Here is a 21594-nt window from a genome sequence, read left to right as displayed (position 1 = left end):
ATGACCATTTTTTTCAATAACTATCATTAAGAGTGATTTGCTAAAATGAAACATCTTCCATGAATCACATTACTGGCAATATGAATTTATGTATAAGTTATAGAGGGCATGTCAAAATAAAAAAGAGAAAAATAAAAAGAAGGGAAAAAAAAAAGACAACAAAAAAATGGTTATGACATCGTGCCCTTAAGAAATTTAAATAAATCCAAATAAAATCCTGACAAATCTAGAGTGTTGGAAAAGAAATAAGGAAAAACAAAAGCTTAAAATGAAAAAGCCAAAAGAAAAGTCAAGAAAGCCAATAATCCAAAAAAAAAAAAAAAGAAAAAAACTTTTGAAACAAAAATCCTTTCTTCAAGTTTATTTTTCTAAAATGAACTGCTTTTCAATTTAAATGATCATGCCTAAAATGACAAATGATCATTTTTCATCATCCTTTCATGAATATAAAATTTCATCTTTTGTTACCCCTTTGAGCCTAATAATTTTTTTTTAAAAAAATAAACCCTAACCAGGATACCCTCTACACTAAAGGGTAAAATTAATGCATTTAGGGGTTAAGAATGATAATGTCCAAAATGAAATCTTGTATGTTAGGGCAAATTCGCAATATAAAAAATCTCACAAGTTTTGAATCCACTCAAAAAAAAGAAAAAGTGAAAAAAGGAAAAAGAAGGTAAAAAAAAAAGAGAAAAAGAACAAAAGAAAATAAAAGAACCAAGAGAAAAAAAAAAGAAAAGAAATGAATGGATGGAAAGCCCAAAGGGAATATACTCCAAAATGAATCATTCAAACAAAAGAATGATCTTTAGTTTTAATTACCTTTAAATACATATTTTAGGCCTATCTATCATTTTCTTTAAGAACCCCAAACCTGGCTTATGTTACACCTTATAAAAAGTCCATATTGGATCAAGTATTGATATTTAAAAATTGAAGTGCTTTTTTTGAAAAAATAGATATGAAGCCTATAAACCTTTTACTCTTTCTTTATTGCTTAATTTCTTGTTTGAAACATTAACCCGTTTTGGATGAGTTTAAATTTTTAAGTGCATGGTGTAATAATTAATTAAAAAAATAAAAAATGAATATGACTCTACAGTGAAAACCCTACAATTGACAGTCTAAAGCAAACCTTGAAGGCCACTCTTAATACTAGTTAAGGTGGATGCGGAGTAAAGACAAGCTTAACCTTATAAAAGATTCGATCCCAAATGTTAGAGAAGGGTTGATTTCGAAAAGCTCAACTTTTCTCCATTCCCAAATAACTTTCCAAAATCTCGAGCCCTTACAGTTAACCTTGATATATATCAAAATTTCCTATTTTGAGGCTAAAGAAAATGTCGAAAATGTTTGGTATTCAAAAGATTCATGTTTTTTAAAAAACTTCAGTTTTATCTTTAAACTTGCATGGAAAAAGTATATCTTTTTTTATCCCTATCAAATGGTGAAACTTTTTTGAATGAACAAAACCTCAGTGTGTTGAATCATTTAATCCATTTCAAAAAAAAATTTATACCTTTCATTCTTTATAGGGATCACCAATTTTCAAGAAAGAATTTAAGTCTAGTTTAGTTGGCACTTAAGTTTTAAGCTCAGTGTACCTAACACTTATAAAAATTTAAATTTAGTTTTTCTGGCATTCAAGACTAATTTTAAACCCAAATTATCTGGTACCTACGAAAATTTAAGCCTAGTTTAGCTGGTACTAAGTTTTCAACCTAGTTTAGTTAGTAACCAAATTTAAGCATTGTTTAGTTGGCTTGTAAGTCCAAATTAACTGAAAAAATATATATCCCTTTTAAGTGGTGAAGTTTTAGCGAAAGAACAAAAACCTTCGTGTGTCGAATTATCCAATCCATTTGGAAAGAAAATTTTTACCTCTTTGATTTCTGATAGGGATCGCCAATTCTCATAAAAATCTAAGCTCAGTCTAGCTAGTACCTAAGTTTTAAATTAGTTTATATCACACCAATGAAAATTTAAGCTTAATTTAGTTGGCCACAATGAAAATTTAAGCCTAGATTAGCTAGCACCTAATGAAAATTTTAAGCCTAATTTAGCTAATCCCAATGAAAATTTAAGCTCAGTTCAGCTGAAACTCATATTGTAAGCAAAGTAATAGCTAGCATTGAGAAGTCTTAAGCCTAATTTAGCAAGCTCCCAAATTTAAGTCCAAATTAGATGGCACACAAGCTCAGATTAGTTACCACATATAAGAATTTAAACCTAGTTTAATTGTCACAAAAACCCAAATTAGTTGGCATTGCAAATTCAGATTAGCAATCACCCCATTCAACCTGTAGTTTAAATTTGATCACCTCAGTTGACTTACAGTTTAGTTTCAGTCACTTTATTTGACTTGTGACTTAATCCTGGTCACTTTATTTGACTTGCAATTTAATCTTGGCCATCTTTATTTTTTCACTCATGGTTTAATCTTAGTTTTTTTAAGAAAAAATTAAAAAAATTAAAAACAAAAGACCAAAAGACCAAAAAACGAAACAAAACAAAACAAAATAAAATAAAAAAATAAAAAATAAAAAACAAAAAAGGCAAAAACAAAAGAAAATTAGGAAGTAGTATTTAGACAAAATTATTATTTATGTTTTTGCATTATTCTTAATCTTCAAAAATATACAAAGAAAAGCAGTTGTAAACATATAATTTTGTCCAATATATTTTTATTTTTTTAAAATTCGAACTTATTTCTGTAATTAAGACTCAATCATTAATTTTTAAGATTCATTAACTGTTTGTTTTTAAATGCTTCAGCAAGAGGTCTTATGAAGGCTTTATAGTGAGATCCGTTACATATACCCGAATAAAAACCCAAAATGACCCAATAAAAAGCTTATTAAAAGATTTTTAAAAAAAAAAAAAACTTATTAATGGCCTATTGTTAGCAATTAAATGAAAAGCCAAATAAAAATATAAAAATCTTTAAACAAAAAAAAAATTATAAAAATTATAAAAAATATATAAAAATATAAAAATTATAAATAGTAAAAAAGCTTAGCCCAAAATGAGAATCCAAATTGGCCATAACATGGCCCATAAAGTTAAGAAGAATGAAGCCCAAATAAATGCAAGGCCTAAAAGCATTAGCTCTTATATATTGAAAGCCCAAGCCTTAACTAAAAACAAAGGCCCATTCGACCTTGTTAATAAAAATGGCTATTTCATGTCATAAAAAAGGTGGAACTATGCATATGCACGGGAGAATGAAGGAAAAAAATGCTACTGTCAAAAATAAAGAAACCATGTAAGGGATGTGCAAGCACAACCACAAACTAAATAGCCTGAGACATGGGGCATTTCAGGGGTACAAAAATGTCTTAAAAATTGACTAAAGACTACATGGAAAAGAAGGGCTTAATGGCAGCAAGAAATTAAGATAGCAAGATATATAAAAAAAAATAAGAAATTTTGAGAAAAAAGAATAGAAAGGGTGAAAAAAAAGAATACAGAAGAAAAGAAAAGCATGAAATAATAAGAAACTAAAGTAGAAACGAAAAAGGGAAGAGCATGCAGCAAAAAAATGGTGGTAGTAGAACAAAAAAAAGTGAAAACACGTAGAAAGCTACAACATTCCAAAGGAAAAAAACTATTATGGCAGAAAAACTGATGAAGACATGGAGAACGTGGGGGCATTTGGTAGTAAAAGGGCAAAAAGCAATGAAAAAAAAAGAACTTGGGAACAGAGGCGGAAGGTAGTGCGTGAAGAAAAAAATTGGGTAGAATAGCAAGTGAAAATGTAAAAAAAAAAAAAAAACACGTAAAAAATAAAAGGTGTAGCAGAAAAATAAAAAACAAAGACAGTAAATAGAAATAGGCAACAAAAAAAAGAATGGAAGGAAGCAAAAAACAAATCAAACAAGAACATATTCATGAAAACAAATAAATAAGAAGAATAAAATTTTAATAAAAATAAAATATTAAAAATTCAATTTTAAAAAAAATAGAGAAAATGAGTTTACTCCAAAAATTTACTTAAATGTTCAAGATTTTTAAAAATCTTGAAATAAAAATAAAAAAAATAAAAATTACTAAAATAATATAAAAATAAAATAATATAAAAATTATAAATAATAAAAAATAATAAAAAACTTTAGCCTAAAATAACCTAAAATAAGAATCAAAATTGACCACAGCATGCTTATAAAGTGAAGAAGAATTAAGCCAAATAAATGCAATAGCCCTTTCATGTTATAAAAAAGGTGGAATCGTGCATGTACATGAGGAGAAAAAAGGAAAAGAAAAAGTGCTGCTGCTAAAAATGAAAAAGCTATGCACGGGATGTGCAAGAACGGTCACAAACTAAATGGCCTGAGACATGGAGCATTTTGAAAGGGTGCAAAAATGGCTTAAAAGTTGATTGAAGACTGCATAAAGAACAAGGACTCGGTGGTAGTAGAAAATTTATGTAGCAAGAAATGCAAAAAAAAAAGACTAAAAAGAAAGAGGATAAGAGGCAAAAAAAAATACGAAAAAAAAAAGCATGAAACAATAAGAAACTAAAGTAGAAGTGAAAGAAAGAAGGAACATGTAGTAAAAAAATGATGGCAACAGAATAAAAAAATAAAAAAAGCACGTAAGAGGCTAAGATATTCAGGAGGAAAAAATTATTATGTTAGAAAAAATAGTAAAGAAATGGAGAACGTGAGCGTAAAAAGTAATAAAAAATAGAATAAGAACTTAGGAATAAAGGTAGAAAGTAGTGTGTGAAGAAGAAAATTGGGCAAAACAATAAGCGAAAATGTAAAAAATAGCACGTAAAAAAAAGGTGCAATTTAAAAATAAGAGGTAGAGATAGTAAGTAGAAATAGATAGCAAAAAAAAAAGAAGAATAGAAGAAAGCAAAAAACAAACTAGACAACAGCAGCAATAAAGAAGAAAGCCACACAAAAAAAAATAAAGCAGAAACTGAACCAAGTAGGAAGCTAAAGCAAAAAAAATGACATGAAATAAAAAAATAGCAAACAAAAAAAGGCATGAAACAGTGAGAAAATTAGAAAACCAATAGTGAAAAAGCCAAAATCTATATAAAAAAAAAAACTAGAAAAAAAAAAGCAGAAACCATAAGAAAAACCATAGGGGGACATGATAGAATGAAGCAAAAAAAAAAAAAAACAAAAAGAAGAGAAGACTAGGTGCAAGAGTCACAGATGTTTTTTTTTTCATTGAAACTTCTTCGTTTTTTCCCTTTCTGCATGCTTTCATTTTCTTCTTTTGGTTGTAATTTCATACTCTAACATATTGCATTTTCATATATAAAAAAATTGAAAATAATTGTCATGCCAACATATTTTCTATTCATTGTTTCCATTTTTTGGTTCAACATGTTTTGCGTCAATGTTTTTATCCATTTATCTTTCATTCCATTGCATGGAAAATTCAAAGTTCAAAGCTTTCCTCAATCATGTTTATGATTAGTTCCTACCTGTTATTGGTCTATTCATCAGTTGGAACAAAAAAGACAAGAATGAAGATTTAGGATGTCTATTGGTGTATCTTACTCCTTCTGGTGCAAAGTTATAGAATTGGCATGTTGAGGAACAACCTGTTGTTTTTTAATTTCCTTCAAAGTATGTATTGAACTAAATCTAAATTCTTTTGTTAGAGAGCATTAAGTGTCTTGCATGCAAGAGTGTTTGTTTGTTTCCTCATTTTTTGTTCGAATAAATGATAAGCCTGGCACATTGTCAAATTTCCTTTTCCTTATTTATTTCAATTTCTTTTGTTGCTATATATAAAGATCATCATGATGATATTTTAGGATTTGATTTTGAAAATTCCATTTATATTGGTGAACTTAATGATGAAAGGAATGTGGAAGACTATTCAAATTCCTAAAACTATTAAGATTGATGGAATATGAGGACAAGCCAATCATGCATCATCAAAAGACCATTGAAGTTGTGAATTTGAGAGACAAAAGAAGTAAGAAAAAGGTTAAGATTAGTACTTTATTGTCATCACTAATAAAGTAAGAGTTGATGAAGTTACTTCATGAATATGTGGATACATTTACTTGGTTGTATAAAGATATGTCAAGGTTGGATACTTAAATTGTAGTGCATAAACTACCTCTAAAACTTGTGTACAAACAAATTAAACTACTTTTGAAACTCAAAATATTGTTAAAAATAAAAGAGAAAATGAAAAAGTAGTTCAATGCAGGGTTTTTAGAAATGGCTAAATATCCTAAATAGGTGGCATATATAGTTATAATACCCAAGAAAGATGGCAAAATGAGGATATTTGTTGATTATCGAGATTTGAATAGAGCAAGTCTGAAAGATAATTTTTCATTGCCCTACATTGATACCTTAATGGACAATACCATTAGGTGCTTTCTATTTTCATTAATGGACGGATTTTTAGGATATAACCAAATTAAGATGGCACAAAAGGATATGAAAAAACTACTTTTGTGACATTATGGGGAACATTCTACTATAGAGTCATCCCATTTAGTTTGAAAAATGCTAGGACAACTAATCAGAGAGTCGTGATAACTTTATTCCATTATATGATGCATAAAGAAATAGAAGTGTATGTAAATGGCATGATTGCCAAGTCCTATGAAAAAAAAGATCATGTAGTTATTTTCAAGAAGTTGTTTGAAAGACTAAGAAGATTTCAACTTAAGCATAATGTGGCTAAGTGCACTTTTGGTGCAACTTTAAAAAAATTACTGGGAATTATCATCAATAATAGAGAAATTAAAGTAGATCCAAATAAGATATATACCATTCAAGAGCTACCACCTTCACACATGTAAAAAAAAGTAAGAGGATTCTTAAAAAGGTTGAATTATATTACTCATTTTATTTTCCAACTTACTGCCAAATGTGACCTCATATTTAAAATCTTTCAAAAACATAAGCCAAGGCAACGGGATGACAATTGTCAAATGGTATTTGAAAAAGTTAAAAAGTACTTATCAAACCCGTCAGTATTAATGCTGGCTATCTTTGAAACACCTTTCATTTTGTACTTGACGATGCATGAAAAATCCATAAGGTGTGCATTAGGGTAACATGATGAAATAGAAAGGAAAGAACAAGTAATTTATTAACTGAGCAAAAGTTCATCGACTAAGGTATAGATATTCACCACTAGAAAAGGTCTATTGTGCACTAGTTTGGATAACTTATCGACTCAAACAGTATATGTTGTACCATACTACTTAGCTTATTAAGAAATTGAATCGAATTAAATATATCTTTGAGAAACCTTCATTATCAAGAAGAATAGTAATATGGCAAGTGTAACTTTTTGAATATGACATTGTGTATATGTCCTAAAAGGTAATCAAAGGAAGTGCTATTATCAAATTTCTTCCAGAATATGCTTAGGAAGACTATGTGTCTATGACATTCAATTTTTTAAATAAAAACTTAATGTCTATATTACACATGATGAAGAAGAGCCTAATGAAGGAAATGCATGAAAGATGTATTTTGATGATGTATCAAATGCTTTGGGACATGGTATCGAAGTAGTTTTGATATCTTCGAAAAGAGATTACTACCTAATCACTGCAAGACTAAGTTTGATTGCACCAATAATATGGTAGAATATGAAGTATGTGTTATGGGTTTTCAAGTTACTCTTGAAAATAAGACCTATACATTGAAAGTTTATGAAGACTTTGTCTTAGTCATATACTAGTTGTGAGGAGAATAGAAAACCATAGATTCAAAGCTATTTTTATGCCAAAATTATATATCACAGTTTATTAAACAATTTAAGAATATTTGGTTTAATCATTTGCCCAAAAAAAAAATTAAATGTTGATGCTTTAGCTATGTTGGCGGTAATGTTCAAGTTAAATGAAAATACTTAAGTCCAACTCATCAAGTTGAGCTTGTGAGAGTCACCAGTTCACCATTCAAATATTGAGGAAGAAGTTGATGGGAAACCATGGTATTTTGACATATTACAATACATCAGCTATCAATAATACCTATAGCACATATCAGAGAATGAAAAAAGAACTTTGATAAAACTGGCAATGGGTTTTTTCTTGGATAAAAAAATTTTATATAAAAGAAGTTGATACCAAACACTCATGAGATGTGTAAAGGCCATTAAAGCTAAAAAGTTACTTGAAAAAATCCATAAAAGTGTTTGCGGAACTGATGCAAATGGTCACATAATGACTAAGTATATCATGAGAACATGATACTATTAGTTGACAATAGAGAAGAATTGCATGACTATGCTAAAAAATCCCACAAATGTCATATTTATACATATAAAATGCAAGTTTGTTCAACATCCTTGCATGTCATGCCAATGCTTGAGGGGAAATGGTTGTTACACCAAAAGCTTCTAGTAGACATTGATTCATTTGGGTGGTAATTGATTACTTCACAAAGTGGGCGGAGGTGGCTTGTGATAAAAATAATGATTTGCAAGTTCATCAAGAAAAAGATCATATATCGATATGGAATTTCAAAAAGCATCATTTTGGATAATGCTCTTATTTTGAATAAAAAAAATTGAATAAAGTATGTACTCAGTTCAAAATCAAACACCACAATTTAGTGCCTTATCGTCCAAAGATGAATAGAGCAATTAAGGCAGCCAATAAGAATATAAAGAGAATTATTAAAAACATGATAGATATGTATAAATACTAGCATAAAAAGCTACCATTTGCATTACATGCTTATCAAACTTTGATTCATATATCCATAAAAGTTACATTGTTCTCAATAGTTTATCAGATTGAAGTAGTATTGCCTATTACGGTTGAAATTTCTTTTTGTACGTTTTCATAAAAATCGAGTTAGAAGAAGCTGAGTAGGTTTGTGCTCAGTAAAATCAATTAAATTTCATTAACAAGAAAATACTAATAGCACTTTGCCAAAGTCAACTATATCAAAAAAGAATAATGCAAGCTCATAACAAGAAAGTTTACCCTTGGTAGTTTCAAGAATGAAAGTTAATTTTGAAAAAGATCCTCTTTAATTATCAAGATCCTTGTGAAAAATAGACTTCTAATTGAGAAGGCCCATATGTGATGAATAAAGCCTTTTCTAGTAGGGTTGATCTTAGCTAAAATGGATGGGAACAATTTGCCAAATTTGGTCAATGTTGATGTGGTAAAGAGGTATTACGCATAAAAAAAGAAAGAAAGAAAAGCCTATGTTGAAAACTTGAAAAAGCTAACATAACCAAAGGGGTATCTAGTTGAAAACTTAAATAGGTGACTTAGATAAAGAAGCATTAAATGAAATGGGGCAATCATCAACATTCACCAAAAGGGTTTCATTGGTTTTAGGAAAGCTTGGTTTGTTACATTCTCAAAAAATCAATGGCATCAATCAAGGGTTTTCAAAAAAGAATGCCTAAAAAATTGGTTCATGATGATCTTAATATTCATTATACTATTAATTTTTTTCTTGTTATATTCTTTTGAATTATACATGAAATACTTCTTCCTTATTAAAATATAGAAACATATTTATTTATCATTTCTCTTTATCCTTCTTATTGAAAGAAAAATATATGAGTGTTGTAATTATCATAAGATTCAAAAGATTTGTGAATAATAATGGCCATGAAAGATACAAACATTATTCTAAAGGAAATTTAAAATGATAAGCAAAATAGTAAAAACAAGAACTAATAAGAAAGAGGTTTATAGTTGATAAACATCGAATGTAAAAAATGATGGTAATTGGTTAAAAGTAGTCTTATCTGAATCCCATCATATGTTAGAATGCGTATGATTCAAAAATGGAAAACAAACATTAAGAATTTTCGAGGAATCAAGGACAATGACATAAAATGATAATAAAAAAAAAAGATCATCTTTTCATATACATCATAAATGTATTTGCATTATAATCATTACTCATTATATGACTTTACAAGAGCATGCAAATATCATTCATGTAGGCATAAATGTGCCATATAAAAGGAACATGAGTTAACAAAAATCTAGAACCAACAAAAAGAATTAAGTCAAAATCAAAAGAAAACATTTCTAAAGTTGTTGAGCATTTGGTTAGAGAAATCTTTCAAATCTCATTGCCTCCAGTTAGAAAAATCTTTTGAATCTCATTGCCCCATGTTAGAGGAGTCTTTCAAATCCTATAGCTTCTGGTTAGAGGAGTTTTTTTAAAGTATCATAGCCTTTAGTTAGAAAAGTTCTTTTAAAGTCTTATTGTCTCTGGTTAGAAGAGTTTTTCAAGTGTCATAGCCTTTAGTTAGAGGAATTTTTTTTTTTTAATTTTAAAAGCCTTTTATATATAAGATTCTTTTGAAATATAAGCATTATTTATAAAACCTTCGAGCATAATCTATAAGAGCTTCGAGAATTGTTGAATTTCAAGTTTTTAAAATCTAATAGCTTCTAGTTAGAAGAGTTTTTAAAGTTTCATCACCTCTAGTTAGAGAAATTTTTTAAAGTTTTATTGCCTCTAGCTAGAGAAGTTCTTTTAAAGTCTTATTGCCACTAGTTAGAGAAGATTTTCAAGTATCGCATCCTTTGGTTAGAGGAGTTTTAAAGTCTCATTAGTTCTGGTTAGAGGAGTTTTTTTTTTATATCAGGCTTTATTCGTGAGACCTTTATGGCATAATTTGTAAAACCTCTCAAGTTTTAAATTCAAAGTGGTAGAACCTAAGAGTTTGTTTAAATTTATAGTCATTGAGCCTTTAGTTAGAGGAGTTTTTTCGAAATAAATTTTTTTCTGAAACCGTGTTTGGTTGATGGTATACCATAAAAAAATTAAACTAAAAAAAATGACATGTTCTAATATATTGAGACTAAGATATGTGTGGTATGCTTTTGTAGTTCTTTTTTTTTTCAAAAATAATAATAATAAATAATAAAAAAGAAAAAGTGTTGTGTTTGTAGGTCATTTTGGTCTTTTTGGTAGCTACATCTAAGAAAAATTGTTATCTTTTGGTCTTTACCCTATTTTGATTCTTAGTAACGTGTAAAAAAAGAAGCTATAGACACCTATTTTGTCTGAAAACCAAATTTAATGTCAAAATAAATTTGAATCAGTTCTTGATTTCATTTGGGTCCATGCGAATGCTTTAATTGGATTTATTGGATTATATTTGCATTGGGTAATTTGAAATTTTATTAAGCTTTTAAATTTTTATTTATTATTTTTTTCATTATTATTATTTTTTCTTTTTCTTTTCTTCTTTCTCTCTCTTTCTTTTTTTTTTTCCTTCTTTCCCTAAAGCTTTTTGTGCATTAATTGCAATAATTACATTGACTACTAACTACTACCTACCATTTTCTAATTTTGGTAGCAAAATTTTAGGCACCCTAAAGTTCAACACAATCATAAAATGTCTTTTTCAATCCTAGAATATTAGGGATTTGAAATCTTGAATGCTCTATAAACTATGCTCTAATGTTCATCAAACGCAAAAAGAGAAATTTGACAAAAATCAATTGACAAAAAAAAATACTCTATTATTCGGCATAAATGTACACCACTAATTAAAAAAAACCCGAGCTATCCCCAAATTACCACTCATCCTTACTAGCCCACTAAAACACCACCCAAAAAAAAAAAAAAAAGCCCTTTTGACCAATACTCAAGACTTAGTAAACAACCCAATAAAAAAAAAAAAAAAATCAACAACCACATCCTTAAAGGAACCCAACAAAAATATTTTTAAAAAAATAAAAATAAAAAGCTTGATCTAGGCCATTTTAGATTTTTTTTTTTTTTTTTTTTTTAGGAAAACTAGTTTAAGAGAGGCGTTTAAGAGATTAAAAGGATCATTTTAAGATTTTTTTGGATTTTTTTAAAAATTTTGTGTTGCCAAAATTTGAAAACTTTTCAATTTTTTGGTGACCAATTAAATTTTTTAACCATCGAAAATTGGAAAACTGATTGTTATATGGAAAATTTTTAAATTTTTAGGCATTAATTAAAGTTTCTAATAATGGCACAGTGATGACCAACTGAAAACTGGGTTTACACAATAGCCGGTGAAGGATTCGACGTTTCTAGAAAGAGAAGGTTTGAAGGAGGAAAGAAAGAAAAGAGAAAGTGAAATTTTTAAAAAATGTTTTGATTTAGGCATTTTATTGGTTTCCAAAATGATGTTGTTTTGACGTCCTTTGCCTGTGGACTGATCCATCGACCTACGTTTCAACCTGCACTTTGACCCGACCTGTATATAAGTTTTTTTTTTCTTTTTATTTTATTTTATTTCATTTTTTTAATGTTTTAACTTTAAAAAATAATTAAAAATAAGTAATTATTCCTTACAAAAAAATAATAATCAATATTCTTGAATATAATTCAACAAAAAAATATATAAATTATGATTAATTTTTTAAAAAAATAATAATAAATATAATAATTAAAGAAAATTGAAAGAGTTTTATTTTCCTTAATTATTACGGGAAAAAATTGTATTTCTTGAATTTTAAATAAGTGTTGTAACAATTCAAGAAATTATTTTTGTTAAGAATAAAAATTCTACAAATAATAAATGACTAAAAATAATCAATTATATGGATAAATCTTTTGAAATGTAATTTTTAGAGTAAACTTGAAAGTTCAATTCTTGCAAGTAAAAATATATTTAGTTTTCACCAAAAAGCTTGGATAATCTAAAAATTACTTTTACTAAAACAAAGATTTATCTAAATAACTGAAATAAAAAATAACATAAAATAAAAATACTAAATAAAAGTATTTATTTGATTAAATCTTTTGAGTGGGACATTTTAAGAAAAATTGGAAGAGTGTTATTTTCCTTAATTATTATCAAGAAAAAAATGATTTTTTAGGATTTTGCCAAAAAATTGAGATAATCCTAAAACCAATTTTACAAATGAAAATTTTATTTGAATAATTACAAAATTATAATTATAATAATTTAAAAAATAAAAAAATAATAATAATAATTTGTAAAAAATATTTATGATTGGTTTACAATTGTATAAATCATATATGTCATTTGTGAATAAAGAATATCTCACGATAAAATTTTGAATATTTTGTGAATGGTAAACTGTCTTGAAAATTTTGTACATAAAAATATTTTTTATAAATTTTACCAAAGTGTTGAAAAATATATAAAATAGCTAAATAATAAATTTTTGAAAAAAATACTTTTCCTATGAATAAATTTTTATAGAATTAATTTGAAATATCAAAAGAGATCATATTACCAAAATTAAAGGATAACATATATTTAATTGGTACTGTTATTTGAATAGGAATGTGGTGGTGTTGATACCTTTCTCATTTGTAACTTTATTTCCAAACCTAATCTTGATTTTATAGACTAAAATAACTTTTAGTAAATCTTAATTAATTTCAAAGTTTTTATTAAAAGATGATATTTTAATTAGCCAATTATATCTAATTAAAAGAATTGATGACAATTCCATAAATTTTATTCAAGTCTAATGATCAAGTCTCCCAGTTGAAAAATCATTACGACATACCATATATAAAATAAATTATTATAATGCAATTTATATTTATAGGACTACTATTGTAAATATATCTCTCTATCAGTTAGCAAGTTTATGCATCTTTTTATTTCTGTTATGAAATTTATTAAATACATATTAATGTAAATTATTTAAAAATCTCATTAAATAAATAAAAAGTTTGAAAACATATATATATATATACACATACATATTTATATATTTTTAAACTTGTTGAAAGCCTAAAGTTAAAAAAAAACAATACGCAATTAATATAATATGAATCTCTTTAAAATGGTAAAAATCAAAAACAAAAAAAAATATATAATCAATTATCATAATTAATAAATAGACGTTATTTTTATTAAAATAAAAAAATCAAAAAGCAAATAAAGTCCAAAAAACATGTTTAATGATCATTGTTAATATAATTTTAAATAAGTAAATACTATATTTAAAATTTAAAAAAAAAAACTAAAAGACAAAAAGGCTTACAAGGTATAATCAATTATCATAACTAATAGATAAATATTATTTTTAAAGTTGAAGAAAATGAAAAGGTAAAAAAACAAAAAAATGAGGAATAACTTATCAATAGATAAATATTATTTAAACAAAAGGAAAGATAAACTCAAAAGGCAAAGAAAGTAATACACAATTAATTTAATATATATCTCTTCAAAAATTGTGAAAATCAAAATATAAAGAAATATAAAAAATACAATCAATTATCAAAATTAATAAATATACGTTATTTTTATTAAAATAAAAAAATCAAAAGGTAAATAAAGTCCAGAAAAACAATCAATGATCACTATTAATGTAATTTTAAATAAAAAGTTATTATCTTTAATACCGTAAAAAACCAAAAGATAGTAAAATTCAAAAGACACAATTAATGATCACAATTAATAGATAAATATTATTTTTAAAATTAAAAAAATTGAAAAAAGAAAGAAAACAAAAATACACAATTAATTAATAAATATTATTTTTATAATAAAAAAATGAAAAGGTAAAGAAAGTAAAAGAAAAAACCACAATTAATAGATAAATATTATTTTTAAATTAAAAACAAAAAATAAAAAAACCTAAAAAATTAATTATTACAATTAATTATTAAAATTTATTATATAATTAATTTTATTATCATTAACGATAATATTTATTGACATATTTATTAGTTTAAAATTTATTATGTATTATATAATAATATTTTATTATTAAATAATGTTTATTTAATTTTAAATCTAAAATATATTTAAAAAATTAAAATAGTAATATAAAAAATTAAAAATATTTTAATCATAAATTCAATTTAATTGAGCTTGAATGAGTTTAAATAGGTGGATTGAGTTGGACTTCAAGCTTGTAGAGGTGTCAAATGATTTTAGTGCTGCAGCTTAGTCCTACCACCTTTAGTCCACCTCCTAAAGCTAAAGTTTTTTAAAGTTTATTAAATAAAAATAATAAATGTAAACGACTAAAATTAATAAATTGATTGAATTCAATGAGATAAACAATATATTTGTAAAACAAATATTTTTATTAAATTTAAAATTTAAATTAATTTATTTATATATATTTTTTAAAAGATAATAATTTATAAATTTGAAATTCTGATTCTACTATTAATTCTATTTTTAAATTATGACTTTTTATAAAAAATAAATATTTTATCATATATTAAGATGTACATTTTCATAATATTTTATGTACCAAAGTATTAAAAGTCGTACCTTTTGAACAGACCACCATTTCAAAGCATATTTCATGATCTTCCTAACGAGTACAAGCTGGATACATACATTAACTAAGCAGATATTTAAACTCGAGTATTATATTATAAATTTAAATTTTTAAAAATAAAAAATGTTGACTCTCACATATAAACAAAATTTAAAATCTTCATAGAAGAATAAACTTATAAATAAACTTCGTATAAACATAAATAATTCTTTGGATCTTTTAAAGAATCATGTGCAGGTGATGAAATAAATATGAATAAATTATCTTTATATGTTTAGCTAACGACAATTGCAGATAAAAAAAAAAATCAAGTTTTATATTTAAAAAAATATCAAGATTCTTCTCACCGTATAAAATTAAGAAAACTCAAGATTCTGATATGAAATTCTTTTTTTCCCTTTTTCAGGATTCTTGAGAATTTTATTTTAAAAATAAATATACTCTGATAAGTTTTCGTAATTTAAAAATTAACTTCCTTGATTCTTATTACTTGTGATATTTCTATTAAAATGTCAGTAAAATTTGAGCACCTCTTTATTTTGGTTTTTGTGCGTTCTATTTTCTGTATTTAAACATGCAAACAACTATCTATAATTATGTCAGCTTTCAAATTTTATCCTTTGTATATATCATGCCAATGAAATCTTTCAAAAGGTCGATTTATTCACCCGACTAGGCTTGGGTCAGGTATTGGATAAGAATTTTAAAGTTTGGATCCGACCACTTGAGATATTAATTAATTAATAAAATTATTTTATTTAATTTTTATTTTAAAATATTAAAATATTAATTTTCATATTATTTTAATTTTTAGGCCCAATGAACCAGGCCTTAGGTAGAGAATTCAGGAAATAATCCATCCTGGCCTAACCCGTACCGCTCAATGGACAAGTTTAATGTCAATGTTGCAGGCTAATTCCAAGTAACACTAATTAAGCCACGTTTACCTCAGCTTGCCTTGGATGTAAAATTCTTAGCTCTACCCAGCTTGCTTATATCAAATTTTTTAACAAAAATTGTTTTAATGGAATTATTAGTAGAAAATTTTATATAACATAATTTGACCTTAATATTAGTAGTTATAATTTTTTTTAAAAAGAATAATATAATTCAATTTATTCAATAACTTTTAGAGTAAATAGCAAGAATAACCCCTAAATTTTTAGCAAAGTATCATATTGGTCCCCGAACTATATACCAAAATTCATTTTGCTGGTCCACATACTTGTAAAGTCATAAGGTATTAGTCATTCCGTCACTATTGTCATCAAATAAGACATTCATAACTGCTTGGCACCACTTGGCACGTAGGGATTGGATGATATGCATTTTTCAAAATAATCTATTTTAATGTATATTAAAAACACATTAAAAATCTATTATATTTAAATAATTAAAAATGAAAAAATGAAATTTATTTATCTTAAAATATTATATTTTATAAAATATATTAAAATCTATATTATATTTGAAATTGAAAAATACTCATTAAAAATATAAAATATTGAAAACTTTATTTATTTTAAATTATAATATTTGAGAAAATATATTAAAAATCTATATTAGATTTGAAATATATAAGAAATAAAAACTTCTTAAAAATATAAAATTATGAAATTTATTTATTTTAAAATATAATATTTTTCAAATATATTAAAATTTTTTATTATATTTTAAAAACAAAAAACTCATTAAAATAGAAAATTTTGAAGTTTTTATTTTAAAATATAATATTTGATAAAAGTTTATTCATTTTTTCTATTTTTTTTTTATTTTTTTCTCTCTTTCTTTTCTTTCTCTCTCTTGTTGGTTTGTGGCTTGTCAGACACTCGACATCGATTGGGCCAGATTTGGCCCCGTCAATCCAGCAAGTGAAATGGTTAGGCTTCTTAAATAACATGAAGCTCGATCTCTTTTCACCCTCCTTGGGTTGACAGCTTCAAGGGCTAGTTTGGCATTAGTCGTTGTCTTGGTGTCAACTATGCTAGATTCAATAGTTTTTTTTAATCATTGATAGGGATGCAAATAATATATAAGTATTTACAAGTTACTTAAATTTTATTAAAATAAAACTTTAATACAATTTGATTATTGTCTAGTTAAGCTTAAAATCAAATATATTGACTTATTGAATAAGTCGAATTTGAGATCCTGATATCAAATTCGAGTAGCTCACGAGCTTAATCAAACTTTTATATTTTAAGATATATATTTATTATTTTAATTAGATACTATTATTTCACCATTATATATATATATATATATATTAATTCAAGCTCGAGTTTGAGTTCAAATATAAATAATTAAGTATGGGATTGAGCTTTTTTTATTCGATAAATAATTATAATTGAATAAATTCGAATAATTTAATTTTTATTTTGATTGACCTTAAGATTAAAAATTAAAACTCGATGAACTCAAGCTGAGTTTTGAATCAAGCTTGAACTCAAATTTTTTACTGTATCAACTCGATATGACTTGATTACACTCTTAATCGTTGATAAACCCCTTATCAATAAAAAAGAAAAAGAATAGAAAGAGAAAAAGAAAAAATAAAAAAATAAAAAAATAAAAAAATGAAATAATAAAATAATACAATAAAAATCCAAATCATCAAGTTTTTACATATCAGCTTACATGTAGTAAACACATGTCATCAACCAAAATTTAATACTAGAGTTAAAGGAATTGTTAAGGAAAGGACCATTTTGTTAACATTGAAAGAATGAAGACTAACAAGTGGCTTTTGGTAATAAAGGATCAATATAACTTTTCATTATCATAACTTTAATAGAATAAACGTAAAATAATAAGAAAAAGAAAATTATAATCTCAACAAAATAAATTTTGATTTCTCAAATTTCACTTAAATATTTAAACACAATTAAGTAAAAATCCTTATAGTATATGCTATAATAATGGTATTTAAAAGCTGTGGTATTAGTTAAAAATATAGAATAGTAGGTATTAGGAGAGAGGAACGAAGAGGGATGACCGTACACCATAATTGCCCCATTCTCCGCCCTATGGAATAATAATTAACAAATAAAAAATAATATAAAAATAAAAAAATTTTAGTCCAACCCGAGACCCCTACTTAAAAAAAAAACAAAAAAATCCAAACAAGCTTCCCATTTAGCGTGAGATGGAACCCATCAAACATCGCTAGGCTGCATTTAGGTGTAATTCATCCACCATTTCGATGTGATTAACTTTTTTTGGTGCAATTGCTCCGTAGAAAATCATTTGGATCACATGGTAAAGGTGCGATTGAGCACACAAATTCGCATCGTGTCTCCAAAATCTCACTGGAGGGCTGCGGTTAAAAGGAAATCCATTCCCAGCGCAGCTCTCTTTCGCAAAAAAGACCCGGTTTCAATTTTTTATTTTTGGAAGTATAATGCGCTCCTCTTGCCTTTTACGCTTTCATTTGTCTATTCCATTCTATTCTTTTTTTTTTTTTTATCATTTATTTTGAATGAAGAATAATTATTAGTTTGATGTAAAATTGATTATTATCTTCTCAGTTATCATCAATTTTTTAAAAATATTTGATATATTATTATCATTTTTATTAATTTTTAATTATTTATTAACAAAATTATTATTTAACATAAACATATTTTTAATTATTTATTTTCGACCATAGCATACCGTCTTTTCCAAGTATTTCGTAGCCTCGGCGCTTAAACCTACTAATAATTGTCCAATGCTTATTTTCTCCATCTTATTTCTCTGATCACTTAGCAACATTCTCTCCTCCCTTCTGAAAATAATCTTATACTATGAACATCGATAATTAAGGTTATTTATAAAGATCATTTACTTTTTTTTTTTTCGAAATAGCTCATCCACCTTATTGTATACACGAATATCTATGTCACATTAATTAAAAAAATTTTAATTTATTTATGCTTTTACATTTATTGAGCTACTTGATTTTAGTTCTTTTCAAGGCAAAACCTCTCAGGGATTTTCTGCTCCAATATTTGTGGTATAAGAAAATATTGTATGAAATAATTACATAGTATATATCTCTTTTATTTAAATTATGTTATATAATTATATTATTAAAAAATTAATTAATTTATTAAAATAAATATTTATTATTAAATTATCATATATGATGGATAATAAATGATTAATTTTTTTAATAATATAATTAAGTGACATGATTTGAATAAAAGGAATATAAGGTGATGTAAATGTTTCATGTAATCCTTTTTTATGTAGGGCACTATGTTCCTTTTTCTTTTAATTCTATTGTTACCATTTAATTGCTCGGTTTTCCTTTATTGTTATTTCGGTAATATTTTTTAATGCATTAATTATCATAACTTAATCTTTACATATATGAAATAAACTTTTCATTCAATATATTCAGTATATTATAGGATCTTGTACATGTGAATAATGAAAATTGTCAAATTGATGTATGGAAAAGTAATAGTAAAAGAGAAAGGTTATATTTACGAAAATGTACATATAACTGATTTTTTTAAGTTCGAGTTTTTTTTCCTTTTTTGAAATAAAGGACTATATTACTTTAAACTTTGAAATCAGTACTGACAATGTCTTAGATAAAAGTAGGGCATTCCCCAACCCATATCTTAGCTGAACTAGCATCCAAAGCGTATCTTGCTAACCGATGGGCCACACCATCCGAGCTCTGTTGACAAATTCCAACCGCAGAGAGTTAAGGAGCAAACATTTACTTATGAAATCCGCCATTATGTTTCCTGTTGCAGAAAGGTCATCTTCTATACTTAGGATCCCCCCTTACTACCTGTATCGCTTTCCCTCAATGATAGTAGTGTCCAGACTCATTGCTCTAGTCATTATGATTGCTTTCCCAGCGGCCAGTGTCTCTACGACTTTTGGATTATTTGCATAGTTTATTCTTGCTGTAGTAGCTCTCAAAACCATCCCCCTATCATCTCTTGCAACCACACCAACACCTCCCACCCCATCTTGTAAATTCAGAGCCCCATCAAAATTGATCTTCACTTCTTCCTGGGTGGTGGTTCCCACTTTGATGCGGTACCAACATCTCTGTGCATCCCAACCTCATTATATTGCTTGATCTCCTTATAGTAGTTTCTTGCAAACTGTATCACCATATCTAGAGTTCGACTCACCCCTTCTTTAATAGCAGGGTTCCTGTTATGCCAATCTCCCAGCTTAGGAAAAATCTAAATTCCCAGTCTTCTGTATCCATCTTATCTGCCATCTTGTCAAGCCACCCATGATTTTTACTTGTCCTGCCCATCTCTATTTGGATGAGATGTCTACTCTACTCTAGATTTCCCTCACACTTTCGCTATTCCATTTGGCGTGAGAGACTGTTTCCTCTTGCTGATCGCACCTTGGGCATGTTGGTTTTAGGATACAATACACTGGTAGGAATCCCTCGTTAAGTTTCCATCCAAAAATTTTGATTTTATTCGGGATTTTTGCTTGCCACAGCTTACCCCAGACTCTTCTTGCTCGTTCCATTTGCGCGTCTTCTTATTGGTTTGCTTCCTCAAACACAGAGCTATTTTCAGAAACCAACATGCGATATGCACTGCGTACCGAAAACCAACCATCCTTCTCCAAGCTTCACACGTTTGTATGTCTGCATGGTCTTTTTCGCTTAATGGTATCGTGCAAATAACTTTAACAATATCAGCCGAAAAAAAAAAGTTAATTAACTCCTCATTCCATCCTTTCTTATGATTATTTATCAATGTAGCAACATTTGCGTCCGACCCCAGTTAACTTTGGCCGTTACTTTCTGAGATTAGTATTCTGTTGTCAGGCATCCACTTATCCTCTCATATATTTACCTTTCTTTCGTTTCCCATTCTCCACTGTAGCCCAGTTTTTTGGACCTCCCTCATTATCCAAATGCTTTTCCAAGTCATTGCTGGGTTTCATCCCAGTTGAGCTACCAAAAAATTCTCATCAAGAAAATATTTGTCACACAGCATCTTATAGATTAATGATTCTCTATTTTGGTCAAACGCCAACCTTGCTTAGCCAGAAGTGCTTTGTTGAAGAATTAAAAGTGTCCAAATCCCATGCCTCTTTCCCTTTTGCTTATGCACATTCGGTCCCACCATAGCCAATGAATACGAATCCGGTTTTGCTTTGTACTCCAACAATAGGCATTGATTAAGCTATTAATTTCCTGGCAGAAACCTTTGGGAAATAGGAAACAACTCATACTGTTTGCCGGAATTGTTTGAATAATCGCTTCTATAAAGATTTCTTTACCACCCATTGACAATGTGCTGCTACTCCATGATCCAATCTTTGAACGGATTCTGTCCTTAATGTAGTTGAAGGCTTTCTTTATGTTTCTCCCCACCATCATAGGTAGTCCTAGGTACCTATCATGATGCCGGGAATTAATGTTTGAG

General features: G+C 27.0%; 1 pseudogene; it reads right to left on the bottom strand.

The window, feature by feature from the left end:
- Positions 1-21109, bottom strand: part of LOC149518494 (peptidyl-prolyl cis-trans isomerase D-like) — a 30693-nt pseudogene extending 9584 nt beyond the window's left edge.
- Between the last annotated feature and the right edge of the window lie 485 nt (positions 21110-21594).

Source organism: Durio zibethinus, chromosome 6 (assembly GCF_047325235.1).
Source record: "Durio zibethinus cultivar Kanyao isolate XHJ-2024 chromosome 6, ASM4732523v1, whole genome shotgun sequence".
NCBI lineage: Eukaryota > Viridiplantae > Streptophyta > Magnoliopsida > Malvales > Malvaceae > Durio > Durio zibethinus.
The sequence above is the reverse complement of the archived record's forward strand: the minus strand, read 5'-3'. Positions and strand labels throughout refer to the sequence as shown.